General features: G+C 48.7%; 1 long non-coding RNA gene across 1 annotated transcript; it reads left to right on the top strand.

Moving 5' to 3' along the window:
• The first annotated feature begins 5,602 nt into the window (after positions 1 to 5,602).
• LOC122445501 lies at positions 5,603 to 6,366 on the top strand. The gene is made up of 2 exons (XR_006270546.1): positions 5,603 to 5,740; positions 6,255 to 6,366. It is a non-coding gene; the product is annotated as an uncharacterized LOC122445501 (long non-coding RNA).
• Positions 6,367 to 8,725: the final 2,359 nt, after the last annotated feature.

The raw sequence follows: 8,725 nt of genomic DNA, 5'->3' as shown, positions 1-8,725 counted from the left end.
AGACAGTCCACATGTTTATCTCAAATTTGTGACAAATCAGCTACTCACATCCCACCCTCAGATCGGTTTTAACCAATGATAACTGAACTCTCATCCTGGGCTGGATGTTCTGCTGGGTCCTGTTCAAGATTAAGAAGGTATTGTTCACGTAGTAATCCCGAACACATGCCCACAGTAACCGCAACATTATCTGTTACTTAGGCTATGGTAGAGGCCTGTGTAAAGAGCTGTGTGCACTCAAAGGAGTGATTAATTTTACCTGGGAGGGGGAGCCATGGGTGAAGACTTTGAAAATAAGTTTCCTCTGAAGGGAAAGGATTCTGCCATGGGGCTCTCCCTCACTCTAGACAGAGAAAGCAGGGAATTAACTCCAGTTGGAGTGTAAAGAACACAGGAGACACTGGTCAGAGGTTATTAAGCTAAATCTTTGGGTTCAGGTGATGCAAACCTTGAACGTCACCTTGGGCATCCTAGACTTTATTGTGGAGACAATGGAAGGTCAGCATTGAAAGGTTTGAGATGGGTAAGAAATACAACCAAACCTGTATTTTAGGAAGTTCATGAAGGTTGGAGGGTGACTTGGAGGGAAGAGGTCTTGTAATTCAGATTCTGGGCCAACCATTGAGGTCTTTCCTAAAGGCATCCATCCCAGTCCCTTGGGCAGCTCGGTCCATTCCCATCACATGCAGATTTGAGACATTTATGGAGTCCATTGCATTATGTAATCAACCCTATAGGATGGATGTATATACTGCTCTGTCACAATTGTTGGTAGTATTTTGATAGATGCATTTTAATACAATTGGTTTCCTCTGTAATCTTGTATGTTTTCTTTTATGCCCTTGAAAATATTGATTTGGGGACTTCCTTGGTGGCCCAGTGGTTAAGACTCCACGTTTCCACTGCAGGGGAAGCAGGTTTGATCCCTGGTTGGGGAACTAGAATCCCACATGTCTCACAGCATGGCCAAATATATATACATATACACATGGCCAAATACATACACATATATATATATATATAGTTTTGGGAAGGGCTCTATGGACTTTACAGACTGCCAAAGGGTTCATGATCAAACATTTGAAGGTACTACGTAGACCATCTTTCCTTTCTCCACATGCAGTAATTCCTCAGTCAAGTGATCATTTATCAAACACCTCTCCTGGGCTCAGGTCTGTGTCAGAGGCTATGCTCTGAGGATCTGAAACCAGGCTGCCTGGGCTGGATTCCTGCTGCTGCTTTTTTGAACCATGTGATTGTGGCCAAATTAACTTTCACCTCCCAATTTTCTCCTTTGTAAATGAGGACAATAGTAATCCTATACTTCAGGGGGCTGTTTTAAGAATGAAATCAGCTAATGAATGTGAAGTTTTGGGCAGTGTCCAGCCCCCTGAGCCCAGACCACAGTGTGTTTACTGTAGAATCAGGGAGACATTGTTACAGGGAGGAGCCCATTTTGACTCCATGCAGGATCTGTTTCTTTGACTTTAACCTTTGCTTTTCATTGCCTTTGTTACTATAATCATACATAATGGCCTGCCTCAGGGAACTCTGCTGCTCTGCCTGAATGTTAAGCCAAAATTGCCTTTTTTCAGGGAAAGACCCTGACTCCCTCCACCTGTGGAAGACCACAGTTCAGTTCAGTTCAGTCGCTCAGTTGTGTCCAACTCTGCGACCCCGTGGACTGCAGCACGCCAGGCCTCCCTGTCCATCACCAACTCCTGGAGCTTACCCAAACTCACGTCCATCGAGTCAGTGATGCCATCCAACCATCTCAGCCTCTGTCGGCCCCTTCTCCTCCTGCCTTCAACCTTTCCCAGCATCAGGATCTTTACAATGAGTGAGTTCTTCGCATCAGGTGGTCAAAGTATTGAAATTTCAGCCTCAGTATCAGTCCTTCCAATGAATATTCAGGACTGATTTCCTTTAGGATTGACAGCTTGGATCTCCTTGCAGTCGAGGGTACTCTCAAGAGTCTTCTCCAACACCACAGTTCAAAAGCATCAATTCTTCGGTGCTCAGCTTTCTTTATGGTCCAACTCTCACATCCATACATGACCACTGGAAAAACCATAGCCTTGACTAGACGGACCTTTGTTGGCAAAGTAATGTGTCTGCTTTTTAATATGCTGGATGACTACAGGAAGGAAGAAATTAACATATCCCATCCTGAGGCTGGCCATTCCAGGAGATATTTGCAAGACTGATGGCCTTTTACTTTACCTCCTCACCTCTTCCCCCTCTCTGTTTTATAACAGACCCTGGCATCCAGACCCTAACAAGATGGTTATTTTGATATGTTAGTCTGCCATCTTCTCAGTCCGCCAGCTTTCTGCATAAAGTCATGTTCCTTCCCTCAACACCTTGTCTCTCGGATTTCTTGGCCTGTTGTGTGGTGAGCAGAGCGAGTTTGGACATGGGAACATGGTAACCTCAGGTGACACCACGCCAGAACAGAGCTGCTGTTTGCTACGACTCTCATTGCTTCGGTTTCCTGTCTTCAGGTCTTCCTAAGAAGGATCCGAAAAACTCAGTTGAAAAAGAAGTAGTCAAAAAAAAAAAAAAAAAAGAAAGAAAAAGAAGTAGTCACAGAATCCCTTCAAAGTCTATACTTATCTAAAAATTTGGTAGCTGTCTTAGTTAATGTCCCCCAAAAGCAGAACCTGAGGTAAAGGATTTGTGGCAGGTTGCATTTGGGAAGTGATTCCAGCCCGCACAGTAGGGGAAGGAGGAAGTGGTGGAGAGGAGGGAGCAAAGCTACAAAGGTTAACCAGCAGGCTGCCTCCGAGGGCAGAAGGCCTCCTCTGAGAGGTCGTGCAGAACACGCCCAGCTGTCCTGCCAGGGTGAGGGGTGGTGGGCTCAACCACCAGCAACTCTCCCTCATCTCTGAGGGCTGGCCTGGGGGTCTCACGTGTGAGTCCAGACAGCTGCAGTGGCAGAAGCTGCCCACAGACGGGCCACGGGTGCCTGGGGAACAGCCCGTGTGTGGGGGAGAACGCTGCCTTTGAAAGCTACCCGCCCCCGCATGGTGTCGCTTCAGTGGGGATGGCAGGGGAGACACGCCATCACGGGTAAAAGAGACAGTAAACAGATGAGTCTGTCCTTTATTTGATTTTAAAATGTTACTGAAAGAGGTTTAACTCCACCCTGCATCTTTCAGCGGCTTCCAGCCCTCCCCTTCTTGTTGTAGCCTGTGATTTTCACCCCAATATTGCTTCAGCAACTTATGTGTGATTTGTCTTTATGAGTGTGTTTATCAAAAATCCCAGCCACCCACACACTTCAGAGCCATTATTATGGTTAAACTTGTCAGTGATTTGAAGGCAGGGGGTGGGGGGGAAGGGGAGGGGTGGTTGTGTCAGAATATATTCATTATTTTGGTACCTGCTTATTAGCAAAGAAAACTGAGTTCCCGGAGTGTTTCTTCTTCTGTGTTGTTGTCTGTTAATCAAACAAACACTATGACTTGCAGTGTGAAATCTTAGGACCGTGGGATGTTAGTTTCATATGGCTGGATTTCAATGTAAGTGGAGTCGTAAGAACGCGTACTTCTTTGAACAAATGAGTGACTGTCACGCTGTTAAATTCCATAAAAAGCAGTTACGTCTGCTCAGTTTCCAGGTGAGAGAGCATGGATACTGGGGAGCAGATTTATCATCATTATTTTAAAAAGCACTCAGTAAAGGAGAAGAACTGTAGGATATCACAATTTTATCTACACTATGAGTACAATAGTGGAGGAATTATGTCACTTTACGGGCAAGACCAGGAAGGTAAAATGGAAAAATGAATATTGTTTTCCAATGCAGTCCATTTTCTTTTTAAAACAGGAGGAAAGACAGACCGTCAGTGACTTATCATCACATCCCAGTGTGACATGAAATTCTCAATGTGCTTTTATTTCCCTCAGCAACTTTTCTAAGCTCATACAAATTCTTTGAGGAATGTCCCCAAATTTCCTTCCACCCCTTTCTCTCTCCTCTAGGCTAAAACGTTGGAGCTGGCCACTGGGGCCCTGCAAACATGGATAAACCTGGAAACCAATAGTTAAGAGAAAGGAACCAGACACAAAAGACCACACATTGTTTGATCCCATTTACATGAAATTTCTGCAAAGAGGAGATACTATGGCTATGGAAAGCAAATCAGTAGTTTCCTAGAGGCTGCTGGGAACAGGGATTGAGTATAAAAGAGCGTGAGGAAAATCTTCAGGGTGCTGGCATTGTCCTAAAACTGGATTGTGGTGGTGGTTGCATAGTTGTGAAAATGTATGATACGTCAATGACACAATCATGCTTTTTGAGGGAGAAAGAAAAGGAAAAACAAGGCGGGAGGGAGAAAAGCCCTGGGAATTGTAGAAAACAACTTCTAGTTACTGTAGGGTAGATGAGCTCCCTGTTGAATGAGTTACAGCACCTTCACTCACAAGTGACATCCGCCAGCCCCTGAAAATAAACCTTTGCCTCCAACACACCCTCTAGGGGAAAACAGCACCTGTTTTTGCAAAGGAACTTCAAGACGAACCTCCTCCCCTCCCCTCCAACAGACTGACCCTCAGCTGCTTCAGGACAAGCCAGTCAGCATAGCACCGTCCCCTAGAAACAGAGGGGGAGCCAAGCATTTGGGCTTCTGCATTTTCTAGCAGACACATTGAAAATGGAAGCAGAAACAGATTGCATTAACTTTAACAATATGTTTCCTTTAACCCAGTATGTCCAAAGTATGATCGTTTCAGTGTATCATCAATATAAAAATTATTGCGATATCTTTCTTTCTTTCTTTCATACGAAGCCTTCAAAGTCTGTTACAAGTCGAATGGCATGTTTCAAGTTTGACCAGCTTCATTTTCAAGTGTTGGAAAGCCACAGGTGGCTACGGCCTTGGACAGCACAGGCCTAGAGGCATCTTGTTGATACTCCAGAGACTTCAAATTGTTCGAAGAGAGAATGGTTTTCATGCACACGTCCACTGCCAACTAAACAAACAAAGAAAGGTATATATTGGATTCGTAAAATCACACTCTGTGTGATCCTCACTTTTTTAAAATTTAATTTTTCAGGGCTTCCCTGGTGGCTCAGTGATAAAGATCCCACCTGCCAATGTAGGAGACACGGGTTCGATCCTTGGTTTGGGAAGATCCCACAGGCTGCGGAGCAACTAAGCCCTTTGCCACACTCCTGAGCCTGCGCGCTGCAGCCCGGGAGCCACGACTGCTGAGCCTGCGCGCTGGAGCCCGCGAACCCCAACCACTGAGCCTGCGCGCTGGAGCCCGGGAGCCACGACCACTGAGCCTGTGCGCCGGAGCCCGCAAACCCCAACCACTGAGCCTGCGCGCCGGAGCTCGCGAACCCCAACCACTGAGCCTGCGCGCTGGAGCCCGGGAGCTACGACCACTGAGCCTGCGCGCCGGAGCCCGGGAGCCACGACCGCTGAGCCTGCCCGCCGGAGCCCACGAACCCGGACCACTGAGCCTGCGCGCCGGAGGCCGGGAGCCACGACTGCTGAGCCTGCGCGCTGGAGCCCACGAACCCCGACCACTGAGCCTGCGCGCCGGAGGCCAGGAGCCACGACTGCTGAGCCTGCACGCTGGAGCCCGGGACCCGCAGCTACCGAAGCCGGCGTGCTCCAGAGCTTGTGCTCCTCTGCGAGAGACGCCACTGCAGGGAGAAGCCCGCACACAGCTGGTCGCCACAGCTAGAGAAAAGCCTGAGCAGCGAGGAAGACCCAGCGCGGCCAAAAGTAAATAATAAAATTGTGTTAAAAAGTAAAGTCTCAAAAAGTTAATTTTTCACATAGTCCTGAAGAATTTTTTAACGTACTCAGTGAGTTTCCTATTCCAAGTCTTGGCAGTTAAATTCCTATGGTCAGCACACATAGCTGCATTTAAAATTAAGTGGAGGCATTTTGAGACTAGGAATTATGAAGCAAGGATTTTAGTTAAGATTAAAAGGTTAATCCTTCACTAGGAAACTGCATTCTGTCCTCACAAGAGAACAACCGTGATGAACTACAGTAATAAATCTGATTATTGTCATTATGGAACTCAAATTATTTGTCTAGAAATGACAGTATCACAGACAAAGACCAATAGGTTGAGAAGGTCTCAGGTGGAGTTTTTTTGGTTTGGTTCGATTGGGTGTGGGATAGAGGTTGTACAGTATTGGAAAATATAACCATTTAAAGTACTGTTAAAATTCTTACTGTCAAAATTCCTAGATTCATGGATGGGTTCTGATCTGCTGTCTCGTTGCAGGAGAATCTGAGTAATTCTGCAATATTCACTGTCCCTACTTTGACAATGGTACTTGTAGCTGACTACCCAGCTTTCTTGTAAAAATAAAAATTACTCTGCTGCTGGAGCACCTGAAAAAAATATTTCTTTTCCCAGTAAGACTAGAACTACGTCTTCTCTGTAGACTCCAAGAGCCGAAGAAGAATACAGCGACCTCATAGAGTCAGCCGGAAGGAAGGCAGGTGATTTTGTTTTCTCTGTTGTTGTTGACAGTTCTCGGAAATCCCCCTTTGCTAATAGTCGCCCTTTGTTCTGCTCTTCCTTTCTGGGGGTGAAAACTGTGCCCTTGGGCTGCAGGTGTCTCTCTCAGGCCCTGCTGGACTGTTTTTTATCCCTGCCCCCTTCTCACTTCCTGCTGTACAAAACAGCCCCGAAGCCAGGATCAGTCTTGTTGTTGGAGCCACGAGGGGCTGACCGGCTTGCTGTTTCAGGGCCGGGCCCTCAGCAGATGGGGGGGTGGGGTAGATGTTGTCACCCTGGCCTGCAGCCCTGGTCCCTGCAGGTAACCCAGACCACCTCCCCTTCACGTGTCCGCCCTGCCCACTTTCTTTCTGACCCTGGGACCTCCATCCAGGCCTCCCAGGCCTCCACGGTCCTCTCGGAACACTCATCTCTCTCTCTCAATCCACAGCCTCTCCCTTCACACCGTCTGCACTAGAACCAGCGTAGAGAAATGTGTCCCCCAAGCCCAGGATGGGCCAGACTTTCTTCCCCTCGCTGTCCACAGTCAGCTTGATGGCCTCCCTTTGTTAGTGGCAGGCCCAGTTGAGCGCACGCTGCCGCGGCCTCTGGGATTCTCCGCTTGCCAGCCAGCAGTCTCCCTCTGTGCTCTGGTTCAGCCGAGGAGCAGTTTTGTTTCTGACTGTTCAAGGAAAACAAACTGTTCACTGAGACATGTTTTAGTTCAGGTTCTCCCTGAAACAAAGCCTCAGACCGAGACCTGGATCTTGGGTGCAAGTAGCCTTTAGGGGCGGAGACCTGGGGCCAGAAGTGAGGGGACGTAAGAGGAGGAAGAGGAAAGGCCTGCAGAGGCTGTGTGCATCACTGGCTCTCCTTGTGAGCCGTGGGGGCCTGCTCTTGCTGGGGACCCTCCAAGGGATGCTGTAGAATGTCTCCCAGAATTGCCCCCCTGAAGAAGCAGAGACTGAGGCCTTTGGTCCCCGACTTTCCTTCCCCCCGGGGTTGAGGACTGCCCTGGGAATGGTAACAGCCCCCTGTACGTTGGGCTGCTGGTGTAAGGGTGAAGTGAACCACCAGAGCTGCAAAACACCCCGAGGACAGGGCTTGAGGTTCCATGGCGGTGTGCACAGAGCATGCCCCCTCCTCCTGAAAGCCCAGACGGGTGGAGGGGAGGTGAGCAGAAAAGCCAGGGACCAGAAAAGTCCTGGCTTTTGTTCATGATCCTCACCCCCTCAAAAAACAAAGCCTGACTGTTAGATGGAAATGTCCGTAGGACCTGGTATAACTTCTGCAGCTGCTGCTTTGTGTCAAGAGTCTGGAAAGGGCGAAGGTGGCTGACTCACATACGGTCAGGTCAGGGCCAAGGCAAGTGCCTTTCCCCCGGAGGGCCCGGCCTTCCAACTCCTGTCTGTTCTCAGGACAGATGTATTTCACAGCCACGGCCAGGCCCCAGCGAGGGTCCTCCCTAGCCCGGTTGTCACCCTTTGTCTGTCTTTAAGAGGCTGACCCAGAGTCCCACGTGGCTTGGGGACAGAACCTTCCCTCCAGAGAAAGCTGTGGCTTTGGGAACATTGAAAGCCAAGCTGCAAACTGGCCCGAACTGGGGTTTCCCTTATTTCCACCTCCCGGCAGTCCCCACGGTGACGTCCTCAGAGCTAGAGAAAACGAGGGAGAAGTTCCTCTTCATCGGGGCGACGGACACAAGGCCAGGGGCTGCCTGGAACTTAGGGTCTGGGAAGAGGAGAGCTTGGGGCTCTTGGCAAGGAGCCCTTGGGGGCCACGTACGGGAGACACTTAAGTCAACAGGTGACTTTCCAGAGCAAGATGCTGGCTTAAAACTACACTACTAATCACAGGACCTCCCTGGTGGCTCAGATGGTGAAGCGTCTGCCTACAATGCAGGAGACCTGGGCTCAATCTCTGGGTCAGGAAGATCCCCTGGAGGAGGAAATGGCAACCAACTCCCGTATTCTTGCCTGGAAAATCCCATGGATGGAGGAGCCTGGTAGGCTACAGTCCATGGGGTTGCAAAGAGTTGGACATGACTGAGCGACTTCACTTCACTTCACTAATCACAGGCTTCCCAAAGCACAAGGTCATTCTTACACAGACAGACAAACTGGACCGTAGGATAGGATAACGCAGGAGATCTGGGGTCCTTACTAGTCATGGCATAGCTTGGCCCTTTCAGTGAGGGTTGGGTGTCCTCATAGATACTAATCCTTCATGATAGCTCCTATTTATTGTGTTCA

This window comes from Cervus canadensis, chromosome 7 (assembly GCF_019320065.1).
Source record: "Cervus canadensis isolate Bull #8, Minnesota chromosome 7, ASM1932006v1, whole genome shotgun sequence".
NCBI lineage: Eukaryota > Metazoa > Chordata > Mammalia > Artiodactyla > Cervidae > Cervus > Cervus canadensis.
The sequence above is the reverse complement of the archived record's forward strand: the minus strand, read 5'-3'. Positions and strand labels throughout refer to the sequence as shown.